Source organism: Falco punctatus, assembly GCF_963210335.1.
Source record: "Falco punctatus genome assembly, chromosome: Z".
Classification (NCBI taxonomy): domain Eukaryota; kingdom Metazoa; phylum Chordata; class Aves; order Falconiformes; family Falconidae; genus Falco; species Falco punctatus.
The window spans coordinates 65,593,776-65,605,805 of NC_137586.1; the positions used below are offsets into that span (position 1 = coordinate 65,593,776).

Below are 12,030 nucleotides of genomic sequence, written 5' to 3' on the forward strand. Positions count from 1 at the left end.
TAAGAGTTCAACAAGACCATGACCTGAGGCTGCTTTATAGAAATTCAGAACCCCAGCGTACCTTTTTGACCTCTGGGCCCTTTCCCCCCTATATATTCCCATGCAAAACAATTTTATGCCTTTACAAGGTAATTCCTGTCTTTTTTTCAGACTTAATTGGAAAGTTATTTTTGTGTGCAATCTCACTAAGAAATTCTTTGAATTTGGGATTATATTCATAATTCTTATGCAGGGAGATGCTATGTGTAGTACCCTGAAGTTTTATTGGGTCCCTGTTGTACACCAAGAAGAATTGTTTTTTGGGATCTTTGTATAACACTTCTGTATATTTTTTTTCTGACTAACATATTTTGGTGATTCCTCATTACCACAGGAAATTTAACTGTGGTGACACTGACTCTTAAAACTGCCTGTATTCTAGGATGTTTGTGTTAGCTAAATATTAATGGTGTTTCCTTTTAGGTTTTCCTTGTAGCTCTAATAACACATCCTGTTTAATTTTACTATATGTAGAATTATCTCTTCTCTGTGTTCAGCAACTTATAATTTATAATCTGTTATTTAAACAACTGTGTAAAAATTAAAGATATGAGAGTAGAGAGCAGAACCTGTATTCTTGGCAAATGTGGAGTGAAAGTAGATTACTAATAATGTTAGGTTCAGACATGACTTCCAACCATCTTTTCACTAAGGTTTATACCTTGGGCAACAAAACCAAGATAAACTTTCATTTACGACTGCCTGATCTACCAATGTTTCTTCAAAACTTGTCCATTACACACCATCTCAATAAATGTAATCAAACATTCCTGTTAGCCAAATGAATTGAAAATGCATATCTACATATATTGCTGATTTTGGGAGAGAGGCTTTTAAAAAATGTGTATTTACATCTAACAATATCGCTCTGTATATACACAGGGAGATCAAATGAACAACTTACAATCTTCACAGAATCACTGAACAGTCAGGGCTGGAAGGGAACTCTGGAGATCACCTAGTCCAAGCTCCTGCTAAAGCAGGTTCTCCTAGAGCAGGTTGCACAGGATCACATCCAGGCAGCTTTTGAATATCTCCAGAGAAGGAGACTCTACAACCTCTCTGGGCAGCCTGTTCCAGTGCTTTGTCACCCTCAAAGTAAACAAGTTCTTCTTCATATTCAGACAGAACTTCCTGAGTTGCAGTTTGTGCCCCTTGCCCCTTGTCCTGTCACTGGGAACTGCTGAAAAGAGCCTGGTCTCACCAATCCCCTTGGCATTCGCCCTTAAGATATTGAGAAGGTCCCCTCTCAGCCTTCTCCTGGCTGAACAGGCCTAGCGGTCTCAGCCTTTCCTCACAAGGGAGATGCTCCAGTCCCCTCACCATCTTTGCAGCCCTCCACTGGGCACTCTCCAGTAGTTCCCTGTCCCTCTCTAACTGAGTAGCCCAGCACTGGGCACAGCACTCCAGATGTGGCCTCACCAGGGCAGAGTAGAAGGGGAGGATCATCTCCCTTGACCTGCTGGCCATGGTCCTCCTAATGCCCCCCAGGATCCTGTTGGTCTTCTTGGCCACCAGAGCACACTGCTGGTCCATGGGCAACTTGCTGCCCACCAGCACTCCCAGGTCCTTCTCCACAGAGCTGCCTTCCAGCAGGTCACCCCCAGCCTGTGCTGGTGCCTGGGGCTGTCCCTCCCCAGGGGCAGGACCCTGCACTTGCCTTTGCTGAACTCCATGAGGTCCCTCTGCCCCAGCTCTCCAGCCTGTCCAGGTCTCGCTGAATGGCAGCGCAGCCTCTGGTGCATCAGCCGCTCCTCCGGGTTCTGTATCATCAGCAGCTTGCTGAGGGTGCGCTCTGTCCCCTCGTCCAGGTCACTGATGAATGAGTTGAACAGGGCTGGACCCAGCACTGACCCCTGGGGAACACCACGAGCTACAGGCCCCCAGCCAGGCTCTGTGCTGCTGGTCACAGCCCCCTCAGCTCTGCCATTCAGCCAGTTCTCAATCCGCCGCCCTGTCCACTCACCCAACCCATACTGTTGGAGCTTACCTGTGAGGGTGTACTGAGGGAGACAGTGTCAGAAGCCTTGCTGAGGTCAAGGTAGACAACATCCACTGCTCTCCCCTTGTCTACCCAGCTGGTCCTTCCATCATAGAAGGATATCAGGTTGGTCAGGCATGATTTCCCCTTGGTGAATCCATGGTGACTACTCCTGATAACCTTCTTTTGCTCCCCATGCTTTAAGATGACCTCCAGGGTGAGCCATTCCATCACCTTTCCAGGGATGGAGGTGAGGCAGACCAGTCTGCAGTTTTCTGGGTCCTCCTTGAACTTTTTGAAGACTGGAGTTACATTGGCTTTCCTCCAGTCCTCAGGCACCACTCCTGTCCTCCATGACCTTTCAAAGGTGATGGAGAGTGGCTCAGTAATAACACCTGCCAGCTCCTTCAGCACGTGAGTTTGCATCCCATTGGGGCCCATGGATTTGTGAGTGTCATGTTTACTTAAGTGATCTTGAACGTGATCCTTCTTGACCAAGGGAAAGTATGCCTTTCTCCAGACTTCCTCTTTTGCCTCTGGGGTCTAGGAAACCTGAGGGCTGGCCTTGGCAGTAAAGACTGAAGCAAAGAGGCCATTCAGTAACTCTGCCTTCTCTGTGTCCTTTGTCACCAGGGCACCCACCTCGTTCAGCAGTGGGCCCACATTTTCCCTAGTCATCCTTTTCCTGCTGATGTACTTGAAGAAGCCCTTCTTGTTGTCCTTGACCTCCTCTGTCAGATTTAATTCCAAATGGACGTTAGCCTTCCTTGTCACATCCCTGCATGTTCTGACTCTATATTCCTCCCAAGTCACCTGTCCCTTTTCCACATCCGCTAAACACCCTTCTTCTGTTTGAGCTTTGCCAGAAGCTTCTTGCTCATCCATGCAGGTCTCCTCCTGCCCCCTTTGCTTGAGTTCTTATTCATAGGGATGCACTGATCTTCAGCTTGAAGGAAGTGATGCTTGGATATTAGCCAGCTCTCTTGGACCCCACTACCATCCAGAGCCCTAATCCATGGAAGTCCTCCAAGCAGATCCTTGAAGAGGGTAAAGGTAACTCTCCTGAAGCCCAGGGTTACAATCCTACTTATTCTCCTGCTTCCTCTACACAAGATCCTGAATTCCACTATCTCGTGGTCACTGCAGCCAGGACTGCCCCCAACTTTCACATCTTCAACTGGTCCTTCTTTGTTTATGAGTACAAGGCCCAGAAGGACATCTCGCCTCATTTATTCCTCCACTACATGAGTCAAAAAGCTGTCATCTAATCTCTGCAGGAACCTCCTGGACTGTGTGTCCCTAGCTGTGGTGTTTTACTAGCAGATATCAGGGCGGTTGAAGACTTCCATGAGACCCAGGGCCTATGATGGTGAGGCTACCTCCAATTGTCTGTAGGAGGCCTCAGGTACTTCCCCTTCCTGATCAGGTGATTTGAGGTAAACACCCACAATAGTGTCACCCATGTTGGCCTGCCCATTAGTCTTCACCCATAAGCTCTTGACTCATTCTGCATCCATCGCCAGGGAGAACTCCACACATTCCAGTTGCTCCTTCACATAAAAAGCAACTGCACCACCTCTCTTTGCTGGCCTGTTTTTCCTAAAAAGGACACAGCCTGACTTATTTTGACCTTTGGAAGTAGAATTTATATATTAAGGGAAATTAAGTCTCAGTTAGAAAGCTATTTTAAATTACTGCTTTGTATGTGCAGTTACATAATGCAAGAATGAGAGCTGTGGAAATCTGCAACTTTTAGAATACATATTAAAGTCTTTTTTTAGAAAGGTGATAGAAGTTCCAAATGCATCTGCAGTATGTAGAGGACATGGCAAAGGAAAAAGCTCAACAGCTAGGTTGTAACAATGGTGGAATTGCCATCTGGAAAATGAACAGAAATGCTGGAAAAAACCCACCAGATTGTGAAACAATGTAAAAAAAAAGGAAAACTAAAGGAAAAAAAAAAGAAATGAAAGAAATTAAGAGAATTTTGAGAAAGGGGGAGTAAGAAACAACGGAAAAGAGGGTAAGGACACAAAATATTAGTAAGATGTTAACTTTCTAGTGAAAGCAGATTCTAACAGTTGAGCTAATGCTGTTAACATATAGCCATAGGAGTGACAGAAAAAATCATGACCTCAAAGGGATGTATCTAACTACTCTGTTTTCAAACAACCAAAAGATCTGTTTATTCTAGATAAGCAGAGATATTAATATAAATTTAAAAAAAATGTTCATGAAAAGTTTACTATTTTTATTAAGAACTAAAAGTTAGATAGTTTTTCAAGTCTTGACAATGTTTTTAATGTCAGCAATGAAATGCCTGTATACTGTATAGGTAGCTGGCATTTTGCCTTAGCTAGTGGGCAAGCAAATGTGCCCTATTCAAGAATGCTTTTAACATGATATTTAGGGAGAAAATTCATTTCAATTGTCTGTTGAGTGTTAATGTAACAGAAACAGGGATTATTCTGGCTCTGCCTGAAATGATACAACATGTGGATGGTGTAGGATAGGCTTTGTATTACCTGTCTCTGTTTTGGATTTCTTTTTCTTTTTGGTCAGGGTGTTATTTACTGTATTTTTAAGACAAAATCCCAACATACCATTTTACATATGAAGTGTAAAAGCGAGAAGTGTTTGAATGAATGAGGTGAATGAGGACTAAATAACATTGTACTTCATACTAGTATATACTCTGATTTTTTCTTTTTAAAATCTAACATCCATGTAGTGTAATACAGCAATGAGATTTTAGTTCACTTTGCCCTAGCAAAGCTTCTTTACCTTGGGGAGGCAGGGGGTGGGTGGTGGGGGTGTTTGGTGTTTTTTTTTGTTTGTTTGTTTTTTTGATTGTTTGTTTTGTTTTTGACAAATATGTGAATAAGAAATGGGTTTTGTAGCTTTAAAGAATAGGGTTTCTTGGTTAATTGATTTGATAAACTATAACTGCTTGTTATAGTAATCCTGATACTATCTAAACTTAAATTCAGAAAAATCAGCCTGGCTTTGAGTTGCAGTAAAATATTGTGGTGTAGTGTTATTACCCTAATGTAGTTTCATTCTGAGCAAGCTGATGATAGCAGCTCAATAATGGTTATTAGTTGCTGTGACAGCATATCTCAGTAATGCCAACATTTCAAAGTCCTGTATGACATAATGATTCTTTGGAAGTGAAAAATGTTGTTCAGCAAGTCTCTGCTAGGTTGCTTCTCTTTCTAGGCTTTGCAAACCCCTGTAACTATTTTTTAAATATCAGGACACATGAGAACTTTAATTGCATTTGGTTTTTTTTATGCTGTGCAGTTGTCTACAATGAACTGTGAGACCCGTCCTGAATTTTACAACTGTGACCCTTCTCTCTTTGATTTACTTACTGTGGCACATCTTGGGAAGGTTTTATTATTGTTATTTTTACATCTATACCAATTTTAGCCCTACCTGCTTTGTATTCAAAGGCCTGTTATAATTTTCCAGAATAATGTTCTTGAGGGTTTTGTGGTTTTTTGGAATATTTGTGTACCTATATCTGTTGTAACCACGGTAGACAAGAACAGCACCACTTGATTTCTGACAAGAATTCACTTTTTTTCAGCAGTATTTAACAGATATATTCATCATAACTTTTATGCACAAGAAACCTAAAGCACAAGTGCTTACTTGTTTTATAAACTTTACTCTTTCATACTTTCAGCGGTATCAGTGTTCTACTATCCACATTTCTCCATTTTCTTGGAAAAAATGAGCTTTCAGCAGTCAGACTTTCTCACATTTTGCAGTGCTTTAAGCTTTCAAGATTTCCCAAGGGAAGTCCTCAAAAAACAAATCACTTCCCTTCAAAAATGTCTAAAAAAGCTTTAGTTTGACATATATGATTCCAGATATTTGAATTACTTTACTATTTCTAAAACTCAGGCATGTGTAAAAAAATTAATCTGCATATTTTCTGTATTAGTCATGTCAATGTGTATTTATTTCATTTTTGCCAGTTTGCCATATTCCTTCCTAACTCTTTTTATAGTCTCCAACATGTTGCCTTCATCTCTCTTTTAACTTGTTAAAACTTTAAACTTCTAGCTCATGTTTTCCATTAGAAATTAGATTTTTCCCTCTCCAGCTCTGAGTCTTGTGACCAAACCACATGTATTTACAGGTCTGGGTTTTTTTTCATTCAGCTTTGAGATATTAATGGAAACAATTTTAAAATACCAGACTAAAATTCATGGGAATTATTTGTACTGCGAGTTTTATCTATATTGATACTTAACACTAAAACCCCACTCTTCAATGGAAAACTGATTGTGATCTTGATTACAGGTTAGTTGGAAAAAGTTTCAACACAAATTTTTATAGTTCAAAAAATCCCATACTTACTCTATTGTTAGGATAGCCTACAAAAATTAAACTGAAAACATACTCATAATCTCTTTTAAATACCATCCCTGACAGTACTTAGTTGCCAGACAGTACTCCAGTACTCCAGCCAGTAGCAGCCACCTCCTAATTTATTAGTTTGCTCGGGGGGCTTTCCGTCTTCTAGATAGATGCTGCATGGCACAGGCCATGGTTATTTTATTTTCTTATACAGTGTTTCAGTCCTTTGCCCCACTACTCGTGCTCCAAAATTTTTAGATACTTAAGCTAAAATAATTTCTAGGTTATAAAATAGATGTTGAAAATAACAAGTGATTCCACTATGTTCAGAAATGCTTATTCATCATCTTTATTCCCCAAATCCTATGATGTCTGACTCATTCATTTCATCAGTCCCTCGCGGAGAAGAATCAGATCATAAACTGTCACAATTATTTCAAACAGAATTTGTTGGAGAATGTCGTTGTAATATCAGACCTAGATGAAGAGAAAGTTCTTCAGCATCAGTTAAGTAAGTGGTAAAGGAGCCTTTACCTCCTCCAGCACAGAAGTTAGCTATTAGAGTTACATTCTTAAAGTGGATAGTTAAAACAACATACTTATTCATGCCAATGTAATTTCTTCATTACAGAGACACTATTGAAGAGTTTCCTATGTATTTATACCAAGCAGTTGATATATCTACTCAATGTCACTCTGAAAGGTGAACTCCCCATATAAGTGAATTTTTATAAAAGTTCCCTCTGCTTTCACTCCATTGTGTTATTTATATTCTTGTTTTCATACCATTAACATTGGTGTGTAAACCACTATGCTCTAGTTCAGTATTGCAGGTTTCTTTTTTTTTAATGTGAGGAAGTTGTACTGTAAAAGATAATAAGCCAAAGCCTTGTAATGTACTGTTTCAGTAGAGGATTTGGTGAGAGGTGTCCTGGTAGAAATTTCAGATAAAGTTTTAGATCAAACTGATCAAGGATATTGTATAAAAGCAGTTTTTCAATCAGAATACACATTTGGGATGTAGGAGATTTCAGCTCACAGAATTTGACACTTTTGTAGACAATGTATATTTTAGATGGTCAGACAGGGATGCAGTTTGTATTTAGACACTCAGCTGAAGTGTGTACCTGTTTGACCAACTGATGATTGACTTCTCTAGAGCTGTGGCTTTCTAGTTTCATCAGAAATATTTCTGGAAAGGTCCTGCTTGCATTTTGCTTTGAATTCCTGCTTTTCTGGTCAGACATTGTTTCATGCACTTCGGTGTGGGAAAATCACCTTGAGTAGGGGGAATTAGAGAAAACTGGGTCTTAACAGAAGTGTATTACAGAAAGCTTTTTAAGGGTAAAATACAGTTGTCACCTTCAGGATGGTTGGCATGCACAGAATCTACATCAACACAGTTCCATAAGCAACGCATTGTGCCATCTCAGCAGATGCTGATAGGAGTGGCAGAGGATGAAGCGGGGTGGAGACACCATGGCCAGGCTCTGTTGTGCTTCCTGCAGGAATGGGAACTCAGTGGCAACACACAGCTGATAAACTGCATACCAGTTGTCACATGAAGAATCCATGAGATGTCTGTGGCTGAGCCAACCATTGTGGTGACATTACTTTCCTCAGATGAAACAATCTCATCGTAATAGTAATGCACGCTTCCATTTCATAGTTACCTGCCTCCAAAGTACTATTACACTTTACTGGGCACACAATACAAGATAGTAACAACAACATGTATGACTAGAGTCACTCAAGCTCCACCTAAATGTGATGGCAATGGACTAGTCCTGGACTGAAATAACTCCAAAACGGGGGAATTGTTGTCTAAACTGCCAGATTACTGAACTCTGATTCAGTGCTCACAAAGTTAGGTCAAGCGGATTCACCTTTAACGTTCTTATGAAGGGACATCTAGTCAAGGGAGTCAGCCCTGGGGAGGATGAGAAACAAAGAACAGATAGTGAAAACAACACCATTACCTAAGTTACACAGAAAGAAGCCTTCAAGTGAAGAAAGTTCTGGCTATGAGAGGAAACAGGATGATAAGGTGTGACAATCCTCTGACATCAACAGAAAATTAGTTGAAAATATGACAATGATAATTGTGGTTGTGGGAGATCATGACCTCCAACACCAATAGAACCCCTGAAAGAGGGCAAAACCCTACTTGAAGAGGGTGCGTAGTTAGAGAACTGAAGTAGTGCTGTCAGAGGATGCGTACTAATTTGCATTAGAAGCGAGAAACTTGTAGCCAATCTTGTGTATGATAATGAACATGCAATGTACTATGAAGTATAAAGAGTCAACAGAGGAGGGGAGAAGTTAGGGAAGACTTCATCGTAACTTCTGGGATCAGTTGATGGGCTGAACCTATCATGTCCCCCATAGGGACGCCTACTTGTAAGAACTTTGTCTTATGCATGCTAAATAACTAACTCATGCTAGCCATTATTAGTGATTATAATTTAGTTGTATGTAGTTTGGTTGTATATTGTTTCAAGCTCGTTTTTGCAGACAGTCTCTACTACCAGCAATCACGAAACTTAATTTGTCATGATTTTATATTAATAAAGAGTGTCATTCTGTAAGTTATTAGTGTGAATCCTTTGTGGGTGCTAGCAGTTGCCCCCAGTGGGTAACACATTCAAATGAAGTGGGAAGACCTGCTGAGGGGTCCCCGTGATGCTGTTGGCATGTTTCCCTGAACCAGGCAGTCGAATTGTCCTCCAATCCAGCGGGGCTGTTCAGTGAAGGGTCCCCGTAATGGGGCCCTGACAGGCTGGTTGGACACAAGGGTCTCAGCTTTCCTGTGGTGCTAATAGACAGATCAAACACCTGGGTTGAAAGAATTTCCCTACCCACCCCCGTCTTTCACATGACACTTGAGCATCACCAGTGTTTGAGTTTAATGGCTTTTCAGCTGTTTGCCACAGGGTCTGAAAGTGAAGTCTGGAAAGAAGGGATTTCAATGTTCTAGGTTAAAGGGAAGGAAAACAACTATTCTTTTTAATTGTTGGTTATGTAAGCCAGTGATGTCATGTGGTAGCCTATATTTCTGTTTGATCCCATATTACTGTCAATATTACTGTAACAGACATTTAATTTCCTCTCTACAATTATATGCCAGTTAAACTAGATCATACCAACATGAATTTTTTAGACTGCTAGGAAAGATTAGGTGTTACTGAAGTTGGTTGCCTACTACTTATGGATTTTTTCCCCTCTGAAAACTTAAAACAGGACCTGTGTACATTAATGACAAATAACTTATTCAATTAATTTTTTTTTAAGTTTGTGAACTCCACGGATACAAGAACTACCAGTTATGTCAGCAGTGTTATGAAAGCAGAGACTATGATCACATTTCTGTAAGCTTAAGTTTACAGCATCTCACTTTTTAAAGTACTGACTAGTTTCTGGTTCTACTGGTAAGTTTGTGGAACATTTCTAATACTTTTCTCTTTCCTGAAAGTGTTACTTCTGAGAGCACAATTAACATTTTCTCCATTTAGATATTGTTTTATAGTAACAAAAAAATTTAATTAATTCATGTAAATATGTGGTGCAATGCCAGAACTCCACTAATGAGTGCTGGAGTTCTGTGTCACCTCTCCCTTACTCAGTAGTATATGAATATTTAATGGAACAGCTTGCTTTGCCATATGCAGAAATAAATTTCTTATACTATCCTTATAATAGTGTTTATTGAACAGCAGCTAATGAAGTAAGTTTCACATTTTTCACTTGCAGATTTGGGGTGGTGGATGGGGGCTGGGCACAGAAAACCTGTTTGACAATCAGGACTTCACCTCCAAAAATTCCACAGATATCCCAAATGTGGGCTGAGTAGCTGAAATATTCTTTAAAATAACCTTTAGGAGAACGTTGTTAATGATTTTGGGTTCATCCATGAATGTACCTCAAGAAATAGGGAGAACATTCTTGAGTTTGGTGTTCCAACTTCAGGCAATGGTATATAAGTTTGTTTTAATGAAAATTTGCTAATGCTTCAGAAAACTTTGAGCAATGGTGTCTGTGAATTGTCAATTATACCATTATAAAATTTAAATGCTATGAAAAACTTGAAGTTTTTCATGTATGTACAAACCACCTGTATTACACTGATGGTCTTCAATTTGCTACTTTAACACAGTGACCTTGATTTGAGCTTGTTATGATCCATATACAATGGAAGTAACACCTGTTAATCATTTTGCACCTTCAAAATTGAACAGTTTGGGATATTTTTTCATTTGCTTTAAGGATATAATTAGGAGTTTGTATGTGTTTTAGACAACAAATATATGTCTCCTCACCAGTTGTGAGAGTCCTATTTGGGCAGGAGTAATTGTTATTTGTGGAAGCCAAAGGAATTCTTTGTCCAAAATAATGTCTGCAGTAGTGGGGGCAGCATGGTCACTTGGATGCAGTTCCATCAGGTCCATTGTCGTAAGGTGCCTGCTCAACCCTGGCACGGGGTGGAATATATATGCAATCAGGAATCCTTAGATATCATAATTTTTCCCTTCCCCAAAACTGTTAAACAGTTGCATGATGTGTCTTTTATTCTTATCTCACTGCTTTTCACACTGGAACTTCAAATCAGGGGCAGAATATGCCCTTCCAAGCTGATGAAAGTGAAACAATAATTCTTTCTGACCTTTGCCCCATATACCCTCTGGACTTGAGACTTCTTTCTAGACATAGCTGTATGGTGTTTACCATACACTATTGAAAAGCTGTCCTCATTTTGGGCAGATGTTTACAAGTACCTAAAGAGAAGATGCTAAATATCTCCTTCAGGGACATGTATATATTTTACTGTAGACTTTCAGCTTATAGCTAATATTGTATGAGCTATTTAAGTGGATGTGATTTTAATAATTATATGTAATTATTTAGAAGAAAACTTTTACAAAGAAAGCTACATTTTTACCATGTGTATCTTTCACCTTCAAGAATGGAGACATTTTACTGACGGAAGAAATAATGTCATTCTGTAAGGAAGAGCTAGATTTTAGGAATTTGTAGAAGGAATTATGTGCTTCACCTCGAAACTCAACTGGAATGTTTGTCTCCAAAGTATTCAGAAGAATTGAGGTATTCAATATTCTTTACAGTCACATGTCCTGTTGATTGAAGATACCATACTCATCGGGATGGGCTTGCTCTTTAGAGCAGATGAAATCGTAAGCTATGCTTATATGTCTATTAAAGCTGTTAGTCTGACCTTATATGGACTACACTATAGGTGATTGTTTCACAAAAGTGCTTTTAAGCTGGTCATTACTCCTAAAGCTCCAAAAGGACTTCAGTATCTAAACCCCAAACCCATATCTTTCAAGTCACTATTCATTTGCCATCTCATTCCTGTTGGCACACAAGTTACTGAAAATGCTATCCACAAGGTTTCCTGTTTTCTTCAGCCCAGTATGGATGCATGCAAGCTCTCTCCAGCCTGACAGCAGCAAGCTCCTCATTTCTGAGGCATGGGATGTATTCTTAAACTGGGAATGGTAGCAGACCTTTTCTCTGAAGGACCTTAATCTGTAGGGTTTTTCAAGATTCTATACCTTAAAACAATCACAGATAAGCAGTTAAGATGACTCTCACATCAGTCATCTTGGATATGAGATCCC

The 12,030-nt window shown here is 39.8% G+C and overlaps 1 long non-coding RNA gene across 1 annotated transcript in view; it reads left to right on the top strand.

Annotated features, from left to right (window-relative positions):
- Nucleotides 1-880: 880 nt before the first annotated feature.
- Nucleotides 881-12,030, top strand: part of LOC308056395 — a 145,150-nt gene continuing 134,000 nt past the window's right edge. The window contains exon 1 of the long non-coding RNA XR_013924812.1: nucleotides 881-1,850. This is a non-coding gene — a long non-coding RNA (uncharacterized lncRNA). The remainder of the gene's footprint in view (nucleotides 1,851-12,030) is intronic.